We start from the raw sequence: 15,746 nt of genomic DNA, 5'->3' as shown, positions 1-15,746 counted from the left end.
ATGAAATCGTTCAAACAAGCTGCAGGAACATTTATCTTCAAGGTTCTATCAGCACATTCCGTTCAACTGCCATATACCACCACTTTTTTTTTCTCGAACATTGCCTTAAAATCGCCTGCGGCCGAATAATTTCCGGATCTTCAGCTACACTGCTTAAAAATGCAGACATATTACTTGTTGTCTATGTATATGCTGTGCTTGGTGTCTGTGTTTGTTGGTTTCTTGTGATATGACTAATAAAAATCGCGTCCTTCGGTTAACCCCCTTTCTTCTCGTTTAGACATATTACTTGCACGACAAATCTCCATGTGGAATTAGATCATTTTTTATATCCCTCTAATTAAGTCCGTCGTGTTGTAGTTTTACCCCGGCGTGGTAGCTTAGTGGCTTTGGCGTTGAGCTACTAAAAACAAAATCACGGGATCAAATCCAAACCGCGGCAGTCGCATTGCGATGCTGGCGAAATGCAAAAGCGCCCGCGTATGTACCGTGCATTGGGTGCACGTTAATGAATCCCAGGGGTTCAAAGCTAAACCGGAGTCCCTGATTACGGCCCTCATAATCAGACTGTGGTTTTAGCACTCAGAACCACAGCATTAAATTATTTTTGTTTAGTATTGTAGTCTGGGGCACATGCTGGCGATTGCGGAGTTAAGCTGGTTCGATGCCAAGGTCATCACGTTTCAACATGATTCCCGAGTCTAGCGCAAGTTTAGCTATATATGCGTGTACAAGTTGTCCCATGTGATACACGTTCGCATAGCTTTCGTCCCTCATATAGAAGGACGGGATTCTTGGAAAAACAATATCTACAGGGTCAATAAACTTGAGCTTACGTTTTGAAACGAGCCTTTGAAAACTGATGCCTAGAGATGTCCCACTCTTTGTCGGTTTGCGATAATTTACCTAAGCGTTTCATCATGTATTTCTATTCACTTAAGTATTTCTTATCGCATTACAGTGAACCAAAGCGAAAATCGGTAGTCGGCTCAGGCTACGTAGTTAAAATTGAAAACATACACTTTATAAAACCAACGACGTCGTACCTCGGCTCTGCGTGGCATATTCTATCTCATCCGTGTCATATGTACAGGTCACTGTGACTCCTGGAGTTAGCCGTAGTGGCCGTGGCCGTAGCCTCCACCGTATCCTCCTCCCCCTCCTCCTCCGCCTCCCCCTCCGTAGCCTCCGCCATAGCCGTGATGTGCCTTCTGGTTGTCGAAGTAGTTCGTATAGCCATGGCTGAACGTGTAGCCGCCATGATCACCGCCATGACCACCACCGTGGCCTCCGTAGTGGCCCGCTTGGCACACAGCAGAGAAGGCCAGCGCCAAGAACAACGTCGCCAGCTGGGAAAGGCATAAATCAGTTCACGTTCGAATGTTCACTCAAGATAGAGGAAGGGAAGTGATAGGAAAACTTTAGCCGTGTTTAGGCAGTAAAATTATATACTACATCGGCTTCGACCGATAAAACATCATTTCGAAACTCTACTTCCTGTGTTTACTGATAAGAAGTTGCTAACTAAAAGACAATATGAAGGCGTAGATTCATTTCTTTTTTATTTTTGGCACCAGTACCCTACAGTGCCTCTACATCAGGATGGCGTTCGCGGATTTCAAAGTATTATTTTGGTTGAGCGCGGCCGCGCGGGCCCTATCTTGCAAAGCTGTCTGCGATAGGTGCATAGTCCACAGGTGCGCCGACGGCTGATAGCCACGTATGCGCTGTGTTCTCGCCGCTTAGTTGGCGTTGAAGCGAGAGCAAGCACGAAAGTGAATTCGCTCACTGGGTTTCTTCGTCACGGCGAAGTTTTGACGGCGAGTGGCCGCTCGTCGAGTGAGATGTGTTTATGTTTGCCTGTGCGTGCGTGACACCATGCTGATTAGTTTAGTTAGTAAGAGATTGTTCAGGAGTTTATACGGCCGATAAGACAACTGTTCTTACTTTGCATAGCTATCTATTAATTTGCTATCGAAATTGACGCTTCGCCTTTTGAGCTAAACTGCGACATTTTTGGTCGTATTGCCGCGGAATTTCAGTCGATAGCAGTTTTAAGCAAGAGCACTTGTTATGTTTTGCTTTTAAGATTTTAAAGCTCTATGAGAATAACGGTGCTTCTCCGTGCCAATGTTGGTCACATTTTGCTCTACGTATTACCACAGAAATAGAAATCTGTGTAGCTTCTACAGAGGCTCAGTGTTCCTTAAACGCCGGTGGCAAATATTAAAGCACGCATATACACGCACAAAATAACAAGTTTCATTTTCAGGTTTTCGAATACGGAAAGGGACATATGCGCGACTAATGCAACCAGTCATGCTTCTGACAACGGGACCTGTTTTGTACATCGACAACCTTTACTAGGTCTGAACATGTGAATGGATATTGTCACAGATCTAGGAAATGTAGTTGTACGCTGTACTTAAGTAAAGCGAAACTTTCTTTGCCTCTTCCTTCGACTTCTTCGCTGCTTGCACGCCGCGTCGGCGGGTGGTTCAGGGAGTCCACATACACGACAGTATCGTGGCAGAGAGAAAAGGCGACGCGAGAAACTCGTTTGGACATTTCTATGGCGTCCTCACTGTCCTCTCGGCGTCTGTAATTGTCCGCGATCCCCCGCAATAGCATTGTAGAAATTGCAGCGCTTGCCTTTGTGCTTACGTACAACAGACCAGAATGGAGGCGCACAGAATGGTAGAGAAGAGGTAGAGAGAGGAGGAAGAGATGGATAGAACCAACGCAGCCACGAGACGAGTGGATAACAGCCTAGCCACTGTTCGCTCGCAGCTACCATACGTAGTGGGAGAGCGAGAGAGGTAAAAGGCGACGTGAGAAAGCAAGGAAGCTCAACTACTAGACACGACAGCGGTTTCGGACAAACTAGATAAATTTAGGTTCAAGGAATGGCAACGTACAATCCTGGCATTTCTGAAAAATAAACACCGCGCAAATTTGTCAAGCGGACAACTGGCGTAGAGGGCGCGAACGCAAAACCCCATTATTAAAGCACCGTAGAGTGTAGATGACACTATGGAAGTGGTCACACGTCCAATCAACACTCCTGCACGCGCCGTGGTAGCTTTGACGCTATGGAGTTGCTCGACGTCGCGGGTTCGATCCCGTCCGCGGCAGCTGCCTTTTGACGGGGCGAAATGTGCTTAGATTTCATCATCATCTTCATCATCATCATCATCAGCCTGGCTACTCCCTCTGCAGGGCAAAGGCCTCTCCCATACTTCTCCAACTACCCCGGTCATGTGCTAATTCAGGCCATGTTGTCCCTGCAACCTTAATTTCATCTGCCCACCTAATTTTCTGCCGCCCCCTGATACGCTTCCCTTAGATTTACGTGCACGTAAAGAACCCCAAGGGGGTCACAATAATTCCGGACTGCACTCCTACGGCGTGGCTCATATTACGATTATGGTTTTGACCCCACACAGCCCCATAATTCAATTAAAGTTTAATCCTCCGGCACCGTGCGATGTGCCGTATAAGGCAGTGACAATGCTAACCTTCTCGCTGGTAATGAACAACGGCACACAACAACGCCTCCAGCAAGCGTGTCTAACTGTGGGTTCTCTCTACTACGCAGACAAACAGCGGACGGCGCCGCTCAAGGTAACGTTTAACGTCAACTAACCACTTTCGTACTGCACTAAACGCTGAACAAATTAAACATTCGTCATGAACATTACCGCTAATTACCGTAAATCGAAGTAAACAACCCAGAAATCTTCGCTCGTGTCGATTCCCACTGTGCGTGAGGTCCGCATGATTTTATTGCATTTGTGCATCTTCGGGAGATACGAAGCATAGTTTGAACGGTTCGTGGCAGCTCGGCGAAGCAGCGCATCATGAAAGTCGACCAAGCCGTCGTTACTTTACCGCTCATTAATGCGTCACGTGTCGCTTCGTTCCGGAAGATACGTCGACCAATACTGAAATTGCCAAGCAATAAAGTAATGCAATTCGAACATCGGGCGACTGATCTATTTTTAGAAAAACGAAACACTTAAAACGGTGCACAGCTTTATGTACCTTAAGCTCGTCTAAAATTCTGGCTAGTCGATGCCCGCCCGCCGGGGTTGCTCAGTGGCTATGGTGTTGGGCTGCTGAGCACGAGGTCGCGGGATCGAATCCTGGCGGCCGCGTTTCGATGGGAGCGAAACGCGAAAACACCCGTGTACTTAGATTTAGGTGCACGTTAAAGAACCCCAGGTGGTCTAAATTTCCGGAGTCCTCCACTATACGGCGTGCCTCATAATCAGAAAGTGGTTTTGGCTCGTTAAACCCCATAATTTTCTTTTAGTAGATGCCCCACGCCGCATCCTCGTCAACTCCCAGAGAAGCCGTGCTCGTCACATGCTTCGCCGGTTCGCCCTAAGGAACGTCGTCCTCGATGCCGCTGAGTGCACTTACTAAAGCGAACATGGATAATCTCCAAACTGAATAAGACCACGAATATAGGTCGAGAGCTCGTTTTGAGTAACATTTGTGCAAAAAAAAGCACCTATATCTGAACAAAATTGCTATGTTCTGTCACGAGTGCTTCAAGCAGAGTGCCAAATATTGGTGGAAGAGCGTATGTTTGGGCATGATGGTATTTATTATGTTAGTATGTTGGCATGTTGGTAGCGCTGTGTCCGCGTCGTACTTCTGTCGCTCGTCTCTTTTCGTGCGCTAGAAACGTAAAAGTTATTGGTGAAACTTATGTTGCGCGAACTTCGGACGCCGGGGAACTCAAGGTGTGGTTACGGCTGCCGGCAATCACGAAAGACAACCTCGCGACCTAATACGTACGAATACTTCCGAGTGCATTAGCTGGAGTTACGGCAACATCGAATAGAGTGCTGCAGCCGAGCCACATATCTTGTCTGTAGTTACCGGAATCTATCCACGGCAACGCGGTATTCATTTTCGGTTAACCTCACGACGTCGTAGTGGAAACATTTGCCCCCTAAGCAGCATGTCTGGCTTTATACATGCTAGCTATAGCGGCACGATAATCTGCCTGCTTATGGCACTACATTGCTGAGACTACAAGGTATCTTTCTTACACATAGATCACCTACACCGATTCCAGCGTTCTCGTCGGCTACTCGCGACTACAACTAAATGCTCACCCCCTAGCGGTCGCGCCAAGAACCAACCGATCTAGGTTCAGCCATTGGTTCTCACATTACCGCGTGCGCTGCGACGTGGTTTCCCAATCGCGTGATGCCATCGAAAATAAACTACAACGGACGTCGAAAGAATTTACCTGTGTACCATTATGCGTGAAATCGTGATAGAGAGCGGTTCAGTGCATCGTTTAACGGCGAGTGGTATGGATACGAAACTTGCGCATTGGGAAAAATGTGACGGACACTACGGGGCACGGCTTGTTCTGAACACTTCCCTCGGGACGACTTATTTATTCCCAACGAGTTGACCAGTGCTTTTCTATACATAATTTAATTATGTTGCTGGCGTTCCAAATAACGGAGTGTACTTTGCTTAGGCAGGCGCTTTAATAAACTAGTTTTGTATGCTGAAGCTTCACTTGGTTTCGTTATAGTTCAGTTTTCTGGCCCATCATTAGCGATGCTAATGCCTTAAGCAGCAGGAATTTTCTCGCTAACGTAATTTTGTCCCGCGCACCGGTAACAGGAAGGATAACTAGCTCAGGAGCTGTGAAGTTGACCATGACACCTGTTATGCCGCAAGGCGACATATATCATTTTGACAACACGTTTTCGTTCAGCGGTGTAAGCAGAAGATGCTGTTATCTCATTCAGGGCAGTGAATTGGCAGTCTATTTTCTCGCAAGAAATTTAGAAGCAACATCAAATGGCGCTCGTTCCAGATTTGGGCCATTCGCACTGCCTGCGGCGCTTCCAGTTTGCTTTCTGATACTGTGCACACAGTCAAATTCAATTACGACTGGTTCGATTCGTTTCCAAGTCACGCATTCACACTAATACAAGCGATCTGCTCAAAACTCTCGCTAAACTTTGGAAACATATTGGAGGGAACGCAACTTGGTCCGCCTGGTTGTTATTTACCTCTCGCGTTTCACCAGCGTTTAGGAACTCCTATGGGTGGCGGGTGTCGCTGTGTTCCTAAGCCAAGGCTTTACCTCGAACCGTGAATGTGTGTGTAGTTTGATTTTTCTTTATTTTCTTTATTTTTTTATCCTTCCCTCTCTCACCTATTGCATCCCCTTGCCCCTCCCCCAGTACAGGGTAGCCAACCGGAGATAATCTCTGGTTAACCTCCCTGTCTTTTCTTTGCCTTTCTCTCTCTCTCTCTGCCTCGAACACTGCATGCTGCGAGCACGAACAAGTGCTCGCAGCAAACCCAGACTACTTTATAACACGCAGATCAGCTAAATATAGAAAGGTACACCTCGACTCACAAAATGAACTCATTTGTTTTTATCGCGAGACACTAACCAAGTAACATTAGTTTTTAGCCTCGTTCTGTGAGTGCAAAATATCCGTATTTACCTTGTTAAAGCATGACAGACGTTACGGCCTAAATACCCAGGAATGCTTTGAGATATATACTGTAACACGAGGCGCCGTACGGAGTTGCCTATGAAAGTTTAAAACAGTCAAGTCTCGAACCTGTAGCAGTGGAGCAACGACGCAAAGTGCTTGAACCTTTCAGAGGTCCACTACGCTCAAACACTTCCCTTTTTTTTAACCTCCAGGCTCTCTTCAAACGCTCTGTCATTAAAAAATACTGATGCGGTTCGCTAAGCAGGCCGGACGTTTGCACGCACAGCGAAACGATTTGCGCGGTTTCGTCGCTGAAATCCTTGAGACTAATCAAGCTAAGGTATTCGACAGCAACAAAATTTTCGGCCTCGACGAAACATCCCTAGTCTACGCCAGAAACGAGAAACTTCAGCACTGCTCTAAGCGATAGAGCCGCCGTGAACCCAGGTGTGCAGTTGTCAGGTGGGAAGAGGACTTGGAGCCCGTATTTGCCACGTCCCATAGTTTACATATACTGATCAACTCAACATTATTCGGTACATTGATTCCGGCACACCGCACTACCCGCTTTGACTGGGTGAAGGGCTTTGGTTCGAGCCAACAGTCCTTCCCAGACAAGGGAGCTACTTTGAAGCTGCTCGAACCGAGCTTCTGCGCTCAACAGGCGAACAGCCATCGTGATCGTCAGGTGCACGAGCCCAACTGACCTTCGGATTGCCTTAAGACAAAAGAGGTCAAGGCAAAAAACCGTGGAGACCATAGAAGCCGTGCCCGAGGCAACGCGACCGCATTCAGGGGCGCCGTGACCGGTTCTGGCTTCGGAGTCCACAAAAAAAAGTAAATAAAACACGTGATCGACAGGCGAACACGGCCGAGTCCAGCGGTCTTAAACGCATGCATTATGGCTTTGTGGAGAGCGTTCCTCCTGACTCATCCCAACATCGCGGCTGGGGGAGCCCACACTTTCAGAAATTGCTCGCCTAAGCGATGCCTCTCCCGCAATAGGGGCACCCAGACCTCATTTTAGTGCTTCTGAAAGCACTTCAAGAAGGCCCGACACCCGCTCCCCGAAAAGTGCATCACAGCGTGCTGACCAAACATCGCTAAAGCCCGCGACAAGGAGATGCACGGCTCAAGAAGCGAACTGTCTGAAACGGAACACCTGGGAGGCCAACGAGTCTAGCCATCCGTTGTAGGAGAGCTACCGAAAGCATAAGATATGAACCGGGACCGCCACGAAACTGGGCACGCCCCTCGATTCTGGACGGCTCTGAAGCGTGGGTAGCTCGACACACTGGACAGTACATGAATGTAGCTTACACTCTCGAAAAATTTTACACCCTTAGGGTCGTATCTTGTCCCACAACAATAATCTTCATCTGTGTTGCTCGCAGTTCCTTTCTTTAAATCTGCGAGCACGGTTTTTCCAGGTCAAGAACGGCTTACGCGTTATCAGCGTGACGCTGCACTCTCGACAGGAAAATATAGCGAGCGCTGAGTTTTCAAGAAAGGAAACGCAAGCAAGGCAGATGACGATTATTAGAGCGATAGCTCTACTACTCCAGGTACAAACCCAGAAAACGCCTGGTTCCGTAAATCTGACTTTCAAACCGATCCCAGGTCAAAGTGGGACTTGGCCTGCCCCTATCCGCGGTTGCTAGATACGCCACGTGGGCGCGCATACCTTCAAAGCGATCTACAATGTGTACCAAGTGCACCGAGTGCTGGTAGGTTAGTATGCGCTGTGCTTTCGAGGCTTGGTTCGTGTTGAAGCGAGACACAGCATGAAGGTCAATTCGCTCGCTGCTGCCGCCGCGCAGAGCAACGTCTGCGTGTTGTATTGTGGTGCAATCGTAGATGCGGTAGTTGCTGACAGCGCCCAGCAGCGTCTGTGTCCTTTCCCAAAGCGAGCAAAACCGTGCTGTCGCTCGACAAACTTGCTTTAATGATGGCGATGACATAATGGCAGGACGATGACGGCTGACTGAATGTATTATTGACGCGAAAGCGGTTGGTTCAGCTAAGGTTTAAGAGCTAAGTTTCTCGCAGACTTCCGTACTACGAAAACCACTCAATCGCCCGTCCCGGCGGCCCCGAACCTGCCCGTTTCAGGCCAAACATGTACCCATATCTGACATTTATCTCATTCACGGGAGGTGAAGGGTGCTGTAGACTTTACCCGTGATCTCACCTTGGCAGCAAAGTTCGTGTGCTATTTCGCCATGGTCCTCGGATGATTCGTTTTCAATTCATTTTCAGTGAGGATTCGAAGTCCCGCCCGATCTAATAGTTGTTGAGGAGGTGATGAGGAAAGGTTAGAATATGGGAGAATTATGAGCAATTTGAGTTTCAGTTCTGCTGACGGACGCCACTGGCATGTTAGGAAAGTTTGCCGCTGCTATAGGAAATAAGCCAAGACGCGCTCAGTGGGCTAGCGCTCCTCGTTAAGCGCGCACGCAGGCAAAAAAAAGAAAAATATCTTTTGATGACCTTGAATAAACGTAATGTTATTCTCATGAGTGCTTGAAGTGTTTTCGCGTTATAACTATGTTCTCGATTTAACGAAATATTTCTCTGGTCCAACCGACTTCTTTAAATGACGGTTTAACTGTGCAAGTTTTGTGCATGTATATGAAACATGACAATGACTCGGCGGTAATTTGCTATCACTCGCTGCGGTAGTCCAGTAGCCATGGCGTAACGCTGCTTAACTCGAGGTTGCGGGTTCGATCCCGGCCACGGCTGCCTTATTCCGATTGGGGGGGGGGGGGGGGCGAAAGCAAGAACGCTCGCGTACCTTAGATTCAGCTGCAGGTTATATAATCCCGAATGGTCCAATTTAACCTGGAGTTCAACCGAATACGGCGGGCCTAATTATGATATCATGGTTCGTGGTTTTAAGAATTAGGTACAGGTATTTGAGCACCAACAATCAAAGTTCATAAGAGCAATATGTCCAACGGCCAATTGTCAAAACTAAAGAAAAACGTTAAACTAGCGTGATAAACAAAAGACAATAGGAACACACCGAGACACACCAACTCAATATGAAGCATTTCAATTGTGAAATGCCAAATTGGGCGTGTCAGATACGGCGCTTGTCATGAAGGTCCTCTATTAGCTGATAACAGGTGCTTTGTTATCCGATACGGAGCTGATTGCACAGAGCACATGAACGAATCAAGCGTGATAACCCACTAAGCTTTGCGCAACTCACCAGAGTCCTCATCATAGCCGTTTCTCCAAACAGTCTGTTTCAGCGTACAGTATCCAGTGAAGACGAGACAAAGCGACTGAGCCAAAGCGAACAACCTTCTTCGGCTTTATATATGAGCAGGGCCGAAATCTCAACTGGAGCATTGGAAGACACGTGGTATACAGGGTCACGTGATAAACGTTGCGCCGCTTCCCCATTCGATACAAGTGCGCATAGAAAGCAAAAGAAAAAAGAACTCCTGAAGTAACCACGAACAAAATGACACAGCCGCAACCACGACAACAACAACAACGTACCAAGGGACAACTGCGCGAGAAGATTGGTAGTCTAAATCGAGAGACTTCGCGAATTGGCTTTCGCGATCCGGCGCGGCAGTTTAATAGCGGCGTGCGCGTATAGACGAGCGGCCCCGCGGTAGATCCGTGCGCAGCCAAGCCTGAAGCCACTCGCTCGCGTTTAGCGGTGGCCTGGATGCACAACTTCCTCGTCAAGCTAGAAGAGCACGCGCGCGCGCGCTCATACACACTTGGTCGTGTACCGACGAAGGTGTTATTATACTGCTGGCCCGCGCGAAACTCGGCGGTTTGGCCGCAGTGAGGCTGTTGTTTTTTGTTCTCCGGCGTCTGCGGGGACGGCCAGTTGGAAGCGAGAGTAGTTGGTGAAAGTGGCCCCCTCGCGATAGGCGGCGGAGAAATTCAAGCGAGTGACAGCCAGGGGACATGGCGTCGTGATTATGTGGGTCAGGCCGCAGCGGGACACTTTCTTTCTCACTTTGCGCCCGCGAACAAAAAGAATAATAATAAACGCGGCGCATAGAAACGCAAGGGCAGTGGGAAACGGAAGGCACGGCCGTCGTGTCTATAGGTATAAGAATAGCTTCGTCCTCTCCCCGCAATAGCTAGAGTCACCAACCTTTGGTTATTTAGTTTAGTCAGACGATCAACCTGAACATGTTCATACAGGAATACACCCATATAACTTCGGCTAAAAAAAGTTTTCGAAGCAAGGAATCCAAGAAGAAAAGAACAACAACAGTTACGGCAGGAACCATCTCAGAATGCTCGCAGATGGCAGTGCGATTAGCATTAAAGCGGTGCAGTGGCGCACCGCATTGCCACCGCCGAAACGCGCGTCATGCCGGGAAGTGTATGCAGCCGGATTCCTCTCTCCCGCTTCCCTCTGGACGCGCTGCGCCATCTGGTGACGCCGCGCGAATGCCGTGCGGGGTGCGTTTGAATACATATGACGCTGGTTCAGTTCCACTCGGCACCGGAGAAATATTTAAGGATTTCTTTTTTTGTCATTGAAGGACTGCACGTACCCAGTGCAGCCCAGTGCAAAGCGTGGCAGTTCGGGCGAGTTGGTATGTCATGACTTTGTTAGGCTTGTAGAGCAGCTCAGGAAGAGCAAAAAGAAAGGTGGAAGGGGTAAGAAAAGGGAACTGAGAGCACTCACTCTGTTCACTCAGAGTGAGTCTTCTCACTCTGTTCTCCGTCAATTCGTGATTATAAAAACGGCAACTTCACCGCTATCAACAACGAACTTGCTCTTTTCCTTGATAATTACCTGCCTAAAGTTGCTGAGCGCTCACTGGATACTAACTGGAATATATTCAAAGAAAAAATTCACGATCTTGTTAACAAGTTTATTCCGAAGAGGCGCGTTTTTTCGAATAACAATGCTTCATGGTATACTAAATCTTTGAAACGCCTGTCTAACAGAAAAAAACGTCTTTTTCGCCCCGCTACGCGGACGGAAAGCCAGGCTAAATGGTCTGCTTACAAAGAAGCTGCCTCGGCCTACTCATCTGCGATAAAGAACACAAAATTTTCTTTTTTCAATAATACCCTTCCGAACATGCTCATCAATAATCCAAGGAGTTTCTGGAATGTAGTAAGGCCTAGTGCATCGAAAATCATATCACTTAGCACGTCTTCCGGTGAGCCTATACCTCGGATGCACTGCGCTACGATTTTAAATAATGTATTTATAAAGGCTTTCACTCCTTCAGCACATGATAACGACCTTCCTAGGCTACCATGCTGCAATTTTTTTCCTATGGATCCTGTAATTTTTAACTCTACTGGCATCAAAAAAATAATAGACACTCTTAAACTTACGTCTTCTTGTGGAATAGACGAAATCACGACGAAATTTCTAAAAAATACTAGTGAGTATTCCTCTATCATCTTAGAGAGCATTTTTTCACAATCGTACCTGTCCTCATCCTTGCCTCATGACTGGAAAACAGCAAAGATTATTCCTATCCACAAATCTGGCGAAACTCAAGATCCTTTTATCTACAGGCCCATATCGATTACCTCAGTACCATGCAAAATTATGGAGCATATCATATTTTCTAACCTCGTCAACTTTCTTGAAGAAAATAATTTTTTCTCTAACAGTCAACATGGCTTTCGCAAATTTTTTTCTTGTGAGACCCAGCTGGTAACTTTCACTAATGACTTACATGTATATCTTGATAGCGGTTTTTTGACTGATTGCATATTTTTGGATTTTTCTAAAGCTTTTGACAAAGTGAAACATGTACTGCTACTACACAAACTAAGCGCACTCAACATTGACCCGGGAGTACTCAGCTGGATCCAATCGTTCCTTTCTTCTCGTTCCCAATTTGTTGTAACTAATGACTCCACATCTCACGCGGCTCCAGTTGAATCAGGTGTTCCACAAGGGTCTGTTCTTGGTCCTCTTTTATTTTTAATATATATTAACGATTTACCTGATAACATTTCCTCACAAATTTGTTTATTCGCTGACGACTGCGTTATATATCGAAAAGTGACTAATGCATCTGATATAGCTACCCTTCAATCCGATTTAAATAACATATCTAACTGGTGCCTCACTTGGTGCATGGAACTCAACATTAATAAATGCAAATCTATGCGGATTTCTCGTTCTAACACAACTTTCCCTACCTACGCCCTTAATGACTGCCCCCTTCAATCCGTTACATGCTACCGTTATCTTGGCATTCATATAGCTAGCGATCTTTCTTGGAAGCAGCATGTACAGTATGTAATATCTAAAACTAACCGCTCCTTAGGATATTTGAAGAGAAATTTTTCGCTTGCGCCAGTTTCATTAAAACGACTTTTATACACGACATATGTCCGCCCCCAATTAGAATATGCCTCATCCGTTTGGGATTCTCATCAGATCACATTAATTAACGAAATTGAATCGGTGCAAAATCGCTCGGTCCGTTTCATCTTAGCTAACTACCATCGCACTGCTAGTGTTACATTAATGAAGAGAACCCTTCAAATTCCATTATTATCTCTTCGCAGAAAAGAATCACGCATTTCCCTTTTTCATAAAATCTACTACCACAACGCATCTCTTCGCCCTCTTTGGATCCAACCTGCGCCTTATTATTCGGCTCGTCGTGACCACTTACATAAAGTTAACGTACCCCGTCATAACACCGTCGCGTGCTCACAATCATTCCTTCCTAGGACTTCAGTCGACTGGAATAATCTACCAACATCATTAGTAAGCATCAGTGACCCCACTCGTTTTAAGAATGCACTAATCAACATAAAATAATGTATGGTAGCAAATGGCATGATTATATGCTTATTCGTGAACATTGTCTGCTTGCTAAAGTGTATTCTTTGTGTATTATCATGTTATGTAAGCCTCTGATATTTGTTATGAATGTATTACTACTTTTTTCATATTGCTTTTTGTTCGTTGGAAATTCCTTGAAATAATCCTGCATTTTTTACTCTTCGAATGTATTCTCGCCCCTCCCCTCTGCAATGTACAATTATGTACCTTGAGGGTATCACAAATAAATAAATAAATAAAATCTGTCCTCCGTTCCATTTCCTTACCCCTTCCACCTTCCTTTTTGCTCTTTCTGAGCTGCGCTACAAGCCACTATCCCAAGTTTGGTGTCAAAGAGGATCTCTGAAAAGCGGCACATACCCCGCGATCCAAGTGGGCGTCAGAAAAGTTCACTGAGCGGCACATATACCCAGTGTTCCGCACCTGCAGCCACCCAAGTTGGTCCGACGGTTGGTTTCGAACCGAATTTCCTCGGCACAGCAGCCCGACGCTCTCCCCGTGAAGTCACGGACTACCCAACGACTCAAGTTGGCGCGGAAGAGGTGGTTGATGTTCCCAAGGAAAGCTGACCGCATTAAAAAGCGAAATTTTAGCCCATGGTAATCCTTCGACCCTCGCACGGAGAAGGGCATATAACACTTAACCGTAAAACAAACACATTGCTCACCAAAATTGCCATATGATGGGCACGCAAGAATTTTTTCAAGTTCTTCGCGAATTCAGAGCTCTGAGAACTCTTGCGATCGACTCTACTAATATCCCTGACCGCAAGAAAAGCCTTCCGAGCACAAGATCGGCGAAAAAAAGAAACTTTTGTAGTGAGCAACGGCCATAAAAACGGAAGAAAAAATCTGAAAAACACGTTCCTGATGTGTGGCCATATAAGCGAAGCTCTCTTAGCTTTTGACAACGATGCATTGAAGCACAACACATGGGATGTAGAATACGCAGGTCTTTCTACAGATTAGGAAGCGTCCATTATTGCCAGTCTTTTTTTTCTGTTTCTTTGTTCCGCAGTTGTCTGCATCTAATGAGCGCGTCTATTCGTACAGCACCTCATGCCAGCAGGTCTATTAGTTCCGAGCCCTCTCTTCCTCTCTCAGTCATCTCTCTGGCTGCTTTCCTCCTTCCCCACACTGTTTACCGATGTTGAGGCGTCAGCCACGCGCTATGCAGTTATGGTGCAGTCAGCAGGCTTTCCGCTTCTCTGTCAACCAATCGCTCTCTTTCTCCCTCTCTCTCTTCGGAGGAGGTGTCCTTCACCAAGTGAGAAAAAAGTAATCTGCAGTTTCTTTTACACACGTCTGATTACGTCAAATGCCTCCTTCTGATTAGTTAGTAGTTAACAGTACCTTTCTCTTTCTATTTGTTTGCGAAAAGCAGCTACTCTTGCTACTGCCATGAGACCCGGTACAGAAGATTTCCGCGCATTGAAATTACTTGCTACTGGGCGAGTGCATAAGCAAGGGAGCAGAGCTGCGCAAAGGCCAGCCATTTTGTACAAAGCTGTGACCGAAAGCCACTCCTCGCGCTTGCAGGAGCCAAACTTAGTACGGTGCCCGAAGCGCACAGAAGTTGATCCCTCTTCTTATCTGCCAGTCGCGATTGAGAACATGCGATACACTTGTTCGCGCGAGCTGTGCAAGTCGGCACTTATGAGTCCAAAATACACTGGAACAGCTGAAAACTTCGAGCGCTCTGCGCAATACGTTGGAAGGGTGAAATGTTTAATCCAGCACGTATGCAATTATTTTTCTCGCCGTGGCCGGCAGGCAGGGAGTGTTTGTTCTAAATAACTTGTGACGCAAACTTTGCCCACGTAGTGTGGACAATTACGTCGCGGTTTTTCCCCGACATTTCGTTTCCAGCACGAGTAAATTACGCTTGAAAATGCGTGCGCGCGTTCACTTTGACCGCTTCAACCAGCTTATTAACAATCGTCGACAAGAGAGAGAGATGTAGAAAAGAAGGCAGGGATGTTATCCAGTCAAGAGTCCGGTTGGTTACCTTCCGCTAGCGGTAAAGAGAAGGAGAATAGAAAGTAGAGAGACAGAGAAAGTGTGTGTGCGGAGGAGAGGGGGGGGGAGACGTGCACGGAAAGCACTATGAAGTCAGAGGCGCTCGCACAGGCCAGACGTTCTCAGAAAGCATAAAAGTGCCTTCACTGCCTTCTGAATCGATATTCGGTGGGTATGGTGCCATAGTATTATCTGTTCACTCGGAGAACGATCATCTAGTTTCCTGAATGCGTTGCAAATGGATTGTCTTTGTGCTTCAAATTGAGGACAGTGGCACAGTAGGTGGTCAAGGTTCTCTTTGAAGCAGCAGACATCACATGCAGGGCTTTCAGTCACTCTAATTAGTGCTGAATAAGCTTTTGTGAAAGCAACTCCCGAGAGCAACCGAGACAGAAGAGACGCTTCGATCGCGTCGCTGTAATCCGG

General features: G+C 46.8%; 1 protein-coding gene across 3 annotated transcripts in view; it reads right to left on the bottom strand.

Moving 5' to 3' along the window:
* Window positions 1–15,746, bottom strand: part of LOC126519128 (uncharacterized) — a 236,007-nt gene that overhangs the window by 11,869 nt on the left and 208,392 nt on the right. For 2 of the 3 annotated variants that reach the window (XR_008610022.2, XR_008610024.2), the window contains exon 2: window positions 1,047–1,349. The exons of the other annotated variant lie outside the window; for it this stretch is intronic. The gene's annotated coding sequence lies outside the window, so the exon portion shown is untranslated. The remainder of the gene's footprint in view (window positions 1–1,046; window positions 1,350–15,746) is intronic. 3 annotated transcript variants of the gene reach the window in all.

Source organism: Dermacentor andersoni, chromosome 10, assembly GCF_023375885.2.
Source record: "Dermacentor andersoni chromosome 10, qqDerAnde1_hic_scaffold, whole genome shotgun sequence".
Taxonomy (NCBI): Eukaryota; Metazoa; Arthropoda; class Arachnida; order Ixodida; family Ixodidae; genus Dermacentor; species Dermacentor andersoni.
The sequence above is the reverse complement of the archived record's forward strand: the minus strand, read 5'-3'. Positions and strand labels throughout refer to the sequence as shown.